The 9312-nt window shown below is 38.5% G+C and overlaps 1 protein-coding gene across 2 annotated transcripts in view; it reads right to left on the bottom strand.

Annotated features, from left to right (window-relative positions):
* Positions 1–271: 271 nt before the first annotated feature.
* Positions 272–9312, bottom strand: part of LOC139631550 (leucine-rich repeat and fibronectin type III domain-containing protein 1-like protein) — a 166353-nt gene continuing 157312 nt past the window's right edge. For both annotated transcript variants that reach the window (XM_071495789.1, XM_071495790.1), the window contains one exon: positions 272–1180. The gene's annotated coding sequence lies outside the window, so the exon portion shown is untranslated. The remainder of the gene's footprint in view (positions 1181–9312) is intronic.

Raw genomic sequence — 9312 nt, 5'->3', positions numbered from 1 at the left:
AAACTATATAGTAGGTGACTGACTTGTACAGTTCTTATGCTGTTATCCATATGTTAATGTATTTTCCAACATATACATTTCATTGTTGAAATTCAGATGGATGAGAAACACAAAGATACTCTCCCTCACTTTTGAAATCACTGTGTATGTTTACCTTCACCTTCACTGAGAATTGTCACGGTTAATTACACGTTGTCTGTCAGACAGCTGCAGCACAACTGAAGATGGAACTAAGCGATTAAAAAAACAAAACAAAACAAAGCAGCCAGTCTAGGAGAAAGTCATCCATTTTTGTTTTATTTTATTAGAAAATATCCACACACCATAAAAATTACATGTACAAAACTATAAGATTTGAAATTGCTTTATGTACACATACAAAAGATAAAGCCCAAAGAAAAGGTGAGGGGAACACAGGAGAGGAGAAGTGAAGACAAAGCGTTTGTGTTGTTTTGGGTGTGTTTCTTTCTTGGGTGGGTGATCCTGGGATGGGCCGTAAAGTTCAAGGCTCTCTGTCTAGTTTCTCTTCGACCAACTTGCATCTCTGTGGGGAACTTTAGCAACCATGATTATAATAACAATGATGACACAGGGGAATGGCAGTGAATGCAATTCCATGCACACACAGAAAGTACAGATCTGAGATGGCACCTGTGACCCACATATCCCATTTACAACAACCAGTGTGGAGGCTGAGTCAAAGCATGATAATGAGATCGATGCTCGTATGAAGCACCTGAAATATTCTCATTCATATAAAGGGATATCTGTGTGGCGCACATGAAGATGTAACTCTTTAGACACAGAACAGTACATGAGATGTGACCTGTTATCAGTCATGTTATGAGCATGCAAACGCACTCCTTGGTGGTAATGACGTGCAGAAGGCCTAGGTGACCATGACCAAGGTGATAACAATGCAGATGGTGTAGCCGTATACAGTCATACAGCATTTTTCTTCACATCAAACTTTTCTGACTTTCAATGTAGAACTCTGTACCCTGTAAACTTATTTAATGATGACAGTAATGATGATGATGAAGGTGAGGATGTCAGATGATATCAGTGATGATTGACGTGATTTGGTTAACTGATACCCCGCTACTTTTTTTTCTCTCTCTTATCGGTTCCTTTGTCTTTCTCTACTTCATATGTGTGGCTTTCCTCTTGATCACTGGGTCTGAAAGAAAGGAGGACAGAAAGACAAAGAAAGAAATTAGTTGTTCAGTAGTTGCATTTTACAGTCTGTCGGTTTGTCTCAATAATAAAAAAATAAAAAATTCACCATCATAACTTGTGGGAGTAATTTCTGAAAACTGTGGGAATTTTGGATATAGACACAAAATTCATTTTAATATCTCAGCTTGAGAGTTCTAAACACAAAAAGGAAAAAAATGATGTAATATCTGATGCAAAAATGAAGATCTGAAGATTTCCAATAGGAGTTTATCAACACCCATTAGCTACAGCTGCACCATATTCTCAGCCTCTGGCAGAAAGATGTGTTTAGCTGGAAGAAATATGTTGTTTTTTTCTGGATAACATTTGCACTTTGTTTGTCACAGGCTCAACACTGTGTGTGCATGTGATTTAATTTTTTGAACAAGGCCACAGACTGTATTTTCTCCTCTTCTTTTTTTTTTTTTCCTCTGTCAGTTGCATCACTTCATCCACCTTAACTTGTAAGGGGATGGCCATGACAGATAGCCACTTACTGGGAAACTGATGGAAAACTCACATTATTTGGTCACATTTATCCTGTTATTCAAGACTAACATAGTGATGAACAGTGAACCCTTCAGTAGAGCACAGAGAGCCCACTGTCTAAGAAACACAGAATCCATGTTGGAAAAGCTCCAGAATTCAGAATCACCATCAACACCACATGAAGTGGGCTGTTTATTTCCCTGTTCAAACAAATAATTAAATTTGCATTCTGCTAAGTGACTCCGCTAAGTGACTAAAGATTTATGGTAAAAATGTGACGGAAGGCACACACACAGCTGACCCAACATCCTCTTTGTTAAACTCAAACACCACAGGCCTCATTAGTAGTGTAATGTGAGCATGCTAAAATGATTAGCTGTCACATTGTAAGTAGTCCTCCTGGGGGAAACCTGGTGCTACTCTCAAATCGCTCATTGAGTGGGGAGTGGAAACACTGTGTTGGACCAGTGTTATTGGTCAAAAAATAATAAAGTGTCAGCACAAATGCCTTCAGCGGTTCTCCAGTGTAACACCAAATGATAAGCTAAATATTGATTTGTACAGACAACTAAGTAACTATGCATCTAATGGGAACAAGTTGGTAGATTGTGTTACAGTGGGAGACACTGATAGAAAGGAGAATGATGAGCAATAACTATTTCAAAATATTGGTCCATTTATAAAGAATTTACAAGTAAAATCTTGGGCCAAAAGCACACATGGGAGTTTGTCATTTCAGTTCATTGATCACAAAAAAGACATCACTTCTTGTAGCATTGTGTGCGAGTGCACTAACCCCAGTATGCCATAACTTATAATGAGCAGTTTTAAAGGCCCCTACATTAGGCCAAATGTTTGGTTACATCATGTGGAAGTCAGACTCACTACAACTACAAATTACTATTTTACAATAGAAAAGTCATCACATGGAGGTTTTATTGAGTAGACAGTTTTGGTAGAGAGTACCAAAACACAAATATTCAGAGCAACCTCATCTGCCAAATATGCCTCTAAGGGAAGATGATGCCCATTTTAAAGCAAGAGTTACATTTAAGGATACACTGACATACTACTGTGAGTAATGAGAGGCGCAGACCTGTTTTAGAAGACAATAACATCTAAAGCTACACCTTTGTAGACTTAAAAAGGTTGCATCTTTAATCATATTTAGGTATGTTTACATGCAAATTGACCAACTGCAAGTGGAAGAAAAAAAAAAATCTACATCATTTATGATGTAGATGATTGTTGGTAACAGTAATCTGTTGATGTGAGATCAACAGCTCAACTTGTAAAATAAACGGTGCTGCGCTGAGCGTAACTTTAAGCTCCTGCTCAGAAAGAAAAAGAAAAGCATGAACAAGGATTCAGCACACAAAACAGGATGACAATATATTAAATGCTTGTCCAAGTGATAAACAATGGCTAGCTCTTCTTACTACACTGCAAAATGTGCATAGATTGTACTGACAAAGAGGCATAAAATCACTCTACTGCCTAGACATTGATGTTAGCCACAATTTCATCTGACCTATACATGTATGTTAACGTCCAATCCTATCTGGAAAAGACACTACTTTGGTCTGCATCTGCACTCCCAAGGGCGCATGACCAAAATAAAGCATTGTTTAGCAGTACATGGCATTCTCAAGTGTTTTTAGAGCAGCTGATGTTATTCTTTGAAATGAAAAGTAGTAATGCATTTAGTAGTTAGTCCTAGCTATGCTGTATACAATCGAAAGGAACTACAAAAAGGAATCCCCTTTGAAAAACCTCACCACATCCTGACAAATACAACATGAAACCTGTATCTATAAACTCATCTAAACTAGACAAACATGATGCCAAGCCAACCCTTTCACGACCCTACAACAATGTAATAAATTGAGCATTTAGCAGCAACAAAAAGAAAATGCCAAAAGCCACTGACTCAGGGCATTGTTCAGCTTGACATTTTAAAACAAAACCTTCTTTTTCAATCCTAAACTTCACTCTGCTACCCCTGACACCATTGTTTGTGTAAAGCTTGAATCTGCCAATAAACCAATAGGGCACGACAGAGCACATTATGTTTATAACACCTAAAATAGTTCAGTCTCCATATTCAGCACTCTTGAATCTCACCATCCTCTCACCCTCCCCTCTAATAAGTACACTGCATCAGCATCTTCAGCGTAAAGCTGCCGATGTAACCGTCAAAGGGCCAGTCTGAAGCTAAAACCTTACACCTGGACAAGATTTTGATCCAACAACACTTTTCTCCCCTATCTGCAGAGGGAAAATACATTTCTGCTGACAGACAAACCTGGGAAGGTGTCCATAGCTGTGCAAATGCTACACTGCCATTGATTTAATGGGTGTTTCATTAACACTTTGCATTATGCGTCACTTGTAAGGCTTAGTGAAACATTAAAAGCTCACTGAGAGCAGTTTGCAATTATGAGGCATTAAAAAGTGAAAAATATTCAATAGAACATTATTGAGATACTGTGTTGAAATGTTTTAAATGAAATGTACTTTGACTCACTTCACTCACACTACTCTGTATCCTGGGCTTCTGCTTGAAAGTACAGTACTGCATGGTGCAGGTACAACCTTGCAATGTAAACCTTGTCTGAAAGAAATACATTTCGGATTTATGAGGAATTAAAAATGACATAAGAATGATTCCACACCTATATTTAATGTATTTTCTGTGTCAAACACACCATGTTTAACTCACAACGGACAAACTTGGTGCTGGTGTACGCAGTTGGCCTCAGGATATGCACGAGAGGGACCTAACAGTAAGGCTGTCACTACCTCCCAACTTTGAAATTTCAGCATTCGTTCACATGTGGGGGAAAAAGTTAATTTTCAAACTATAATGACTGGTTCAACATTTCCAGCCCATAAGTGCAATGGATCATTCAAAGTAGTTTGCCTTGAGATCCAGCAGGGGGCTAAATTCCACATTCAAATTCATTCAAATGAATGATGTGTTATTCATACTTTGCTTGAACTTGATATATTGAAAAAGTGACAGCCCTACCCAACAGACACCCTCTCTCCTGGGCCAACTGAAAGTCTTAGAGGGACCATTAGGAGGCATAAATATTACTTGTACATTTTGTTCCTTCTCTGATGTTGTACAGATGTTGCCTATCCACCACTTTTGATCTTACATTTATGGAAGTTTTTATTAGACTTTATTTTTTGTAATACAGAAAAAGCAATCCACAAATATGTACAATGATCCATGAATATTTCACTATCCACAAACATGTATTTTTTGATTTGAGTTGTGTAGTCATGTCCCCAAAATATGGAGTGATGTGCACATGCACACAACTTGCTCTGGATATGCTCTGACACATCTGTGGATCTCCATTTGTCAGTTTATGGCCAACATGACATTTGTGACTTGCTTCCTATCCATTACTATTGTGGATTTTTATCCCATTTGTATCACATATTTCCCAGGAACTGTGCCTGCAAGACAGACTCCTGATGCCCAAGCAGTTTGTTCGATCACTTGTGAACAATTCCCATCAAATCCACAATGAAACTAGGGCCACCTGATACCCTTCTATCCTGGGCATGACTGGAACAAATGAGTGGTTGTCTCTTTTTTTCCCGGGATAGTGGCTGACCCAGAAAATCTTGTCTGCAGTGTTTTACCACTCTGTGTAACTTCCTCTTTGCCAACCCAGATGAAATGAATGTTTTTGATACTGCCCATGAAAAAAGATCTGATGGAGTTAGTATGTGATCACCTGTGACCGCCTGTAAGCTTGCTCCAGCTGCTAACCGTTTTACAGAACCTCCAGTATAATCACAGGCTGATTTACCATGAGAAGTGGCAAAGAAATGTCATTCAGCCAAGAGTCAAAAATCTTCCTCATGCTTCATAGGATTTGTGAAATTTTTGTTGTTTTTGTCTTTGGCTGCTGAACCATCACTGAAGTAAATGGTCTTTGACAGCTGGGGATGTAAATGACACACATGGTAGATTTTTTTTTTCAAGAATGCATGCACAGCCACAATGTCATGCTTAAGACAATCACTTATTACGCAGAGAGAGCTGCATTTGGTTCCATCTTTGTTCCTTTTTCTCATGTCTACTGCAAATGGATGAAGGCTACATTGAATTCTGCACAAGGAATGAATCATTTTCAGCAAAATCCAAAAGCAAAATACATTTGTTCTCTGACATGTTTTCTTTTAAATTCTTTAAATACCCGCTTTGGTATTTGGCAATGAAATTATGTTGTGCAATTTTATCTGCGAGTATAAATTCCCACCGACTCTCAATATGATCTGTCAGTGAAGTTCTGTCTGCGGATACCCACTGCTTGTATCTGGACTGATCCACCTCATCACCGATTGTACTTTCAAGGAATTACTCTACCCTGGCTGTACCAGGGCTCTTCTCCTCAGTCGGTGTCAAGCTGAGGAGAGTTAAGACCTGTGGCAAGTTCTCCTGTCAATAGCGTGTGATAACCTACTGTAGTAAAAGTGCTAGAAGCAGGTGTAAATTCCACTTTGTACATGTCACAAATGCTGTTCCTTGTTGTTGTAGTGGTTATTTCAGAGTGTGTATGTATTTCTATCATGTACAACACTTTTTGTGTAGTAAGCTAGTTTACTGATCTCAAGCTAGGCTAATAGAGCACAGAGATGGTTTCTCAAGCTGCTCTCCCCTTTTCTCCTTTAAAGGTGATGTCCAGATATTATTGTCTTATGCTCAGGTACCTTCTTTGTTATTTTGTAATCTAATTTCTTTTTTCATAAACATAGCATATCCATTTTATGTTCATGTTTAGATGTTGTTTCATAAAACAGGGATAGTAATTGTAACTATACAATTAAAGTGTGATGTATTTTATAAACATAATGGAAGATAGAGAGTGGTGAACGTAATGGCATGAGTTGCGCTCAGTCCATGTCAGGCTCAGCTGGTCATGAGAAGTTGCTCCACTCATATTATTGTGTTCCACACATAGAGCCTTTGAGAGAATAAATCTCCCCTACTCGTTCCTTATCGTCCACCAACACAACATGGAGTCTGTATAACAAAATGTGTCGGGCCAGGCTGGCTACAGTACTATCTGTAAAACAAATCAACTCTTCTAACAAATCACGTTCAGTCAAGTTTCCATCAGTAATTGGAAATGAGACAAAAAAAGTTTAACATTCTGATGCAAGGTACACACACACACACACACACACACACACACACACACACACACACACACACACACACACACACAGAGTGGGTTCCCCTGGCTCAAACAGTAATACACTCCTTTGGTGTTGTTTTACAAAATCTGAAACAGGCCAATATTCTGATTGGGATATCTGGTTTGGAGCAGTTTGTTTGCTTCATTGAAATCAGCAGTAGTCTTTTCTATTTAAAACTAAATACTCTTTACCATGGTATGATGGTTTTGGGTTTCTCATACATGGACAATATTCACGCATCTAGTTGGTAAGACAGTACCATAACATTAGTATTATGTATAGAATTTTAAATCTCTGATGTGCTTTAGAGTGAAGAAATAGCAGTCTCCAAAGCACCAAAGATTTTTAATACAATTTTCAGCAAGCCGTAACTTGGCAAATATGCAACTGTTGGCCAAACATTTTTAAAGTTAAAGAAATCTAAACAATCCCTGGAAATTTTAAGAATGTAACACAGTAGTTCAAAGGTAATGACTAATGGAACTTTGCCTTTTTTTTTTTTTTTTCCAGCAGTTTCACCCATTTCCTTTGTGTGATGCTCTATGCACCAGCTCTGTACTACTAATCAGATGCAGGTAAAGATGGTGAACGACAGAAAGCTGACAGGGACTATATATAATATGAACGTTATATATTAAGGCTAAGTGGTAAATCTGCAGCATCTTATTATAGCTTCTTTTTCTGCAGCTACTGCTGGGCACCCACACACACACACTCCTTTGATTTGCAACACAATTAACTTTTACAAGGCCATGTATCACTAAATGTCAGCCAGTTTCGCTTGCTATCATGTTTAATTTTTAACATGGATATAAATATAATCACTGCTCCCTCATTTGCATCACATGCTCTCACTGCCTATTAACGATTATTCTTTTGTCCTGAAGCAGAAGTTTAAATCCGTTTAAGTGCTGTCGTTTGCATGTGTCTGACAGATGTGCTGTTACCACTCGTAAATTCAGCAGTGTTTCATCGTTCAATAATTATTTTTATTATTAAGAGTCTGTGCAAATTTACTGGGATCAGTGTAAAAGCATTAGTACACTTCAGTAATATTACAAAGTGGGAGTCATGTGAGAGTAAAATAATCACTGCTTGAATTCTCTACATTAAAATTCATATCCCAAAATCACTCTGTTTGATGATACAAGGGTGGTGGGCTGAAGGCTTTTATTGAATACACAAAACGACAGCAGTGCTTTTAACCAGCTGAATATGCAGTGCCACTGACCTTTACAAACTGAGACTGAGAGATCTTTTGCAGCACAAATCCCAATTGTGTTTAGATGTTAGCATATGAAACACTGGCTTTTAAAATTCAGTCCAGTCCTAAGTATTTGCTGAACAATATTGCCAAACACAACCCAAACTGTTGCATTTTTTTAGGACTGTTTTAGGGTAGATGAGTATTCACATCTTTCCAGATGCTTTTCCTGGGTGGGCGGCTGGCAGAACTATCAACTTTTTAGCATGACTGACACATGAATCCATCCATTGCACAGAATTAAAAGAGAGACGCACCACATTCTCAGTAAATTCATATTGTCTTCACAGACATACGACTATCAATGGGAGGTCACAGGATGCTCCCATGAAAATCTCTTGTGACTCGTTGACTATGAGTTTGTGTGTTGACGTATTTGTTCAGCTGAGCACATCATCTGGCTTGCTGTCAGGATCATTTTTTTTTCAGCCATTTAAACTGGGGAAGAGAAGTCACACAACAAACACGCACAAAAATAAACATGCATTGTGCATGTGTGTGTGTGTTTATGTGTTGTCATCTATTATGCATACGACCATGTTTTCTTTCTGGGGATCTCACAGCACAATACACTTGGAGCTCAATACACACTGAGCAATCCTCCACACATCCCACTCTTTCTTCTTCTGTTGTCCCCTCTATTGCTTTTCTTCTACCTCTCCACCTTGTTCTTTACTCCTGCCTGTCATCTTCACATCTCCTCTCCTTGTTCTCCTCCTCCTCCTGTTTAATCCTTGTCTTTTTCCCTTTCTCCTCTACCTTCTCTTATTTATAAAGCTGCTTATCTTGTACAGCCCCTCTCCCCTAACTAACAGTTCAATTCAAGAAGCCATATTGGCATTGATAAGATCATATTTGGGATATCCCTACATACCAGAAAACCATGTCAACCTACAGTGTACAAGCGCATATATGCAAATTTTGAATTATCTTGCTGAGCCCTACCCCTCTGCTGTTTCTTTCTCTCCCTTGTATAATCTATTTTTATCATTTCCTCACCACATTCTCAACATATTGCTCTTCCCCCGCCTCGTAGTACATTTACATCTGAACCTGTTCCATCTTCATTCTCTTTTCTCTCATTCTCCTGGCTTCCTTTCCTCCCTCTGCACTTCCGT

This window comes from Trachinotus anak, unplaced genomic scaffold (genome assembly GCF_046630095.1).
Source record: "Trachinotus anak isolate AG129_WGS33_773 ecotype Australia unplaced genomic scaffold, CSIRO_AGI_Tana_v1 ptg000014l, whole genome shotgun sequence".
Lineage (NCBI taxonomy): Eukaryota > Metazoa > Chordata > Actinopteri > Carangiformes > Carangidae > Trachinotus > Trachinotus anak.
This window is presented reverse-complemented; position numbering and strand designations above follow the sequence as displayed.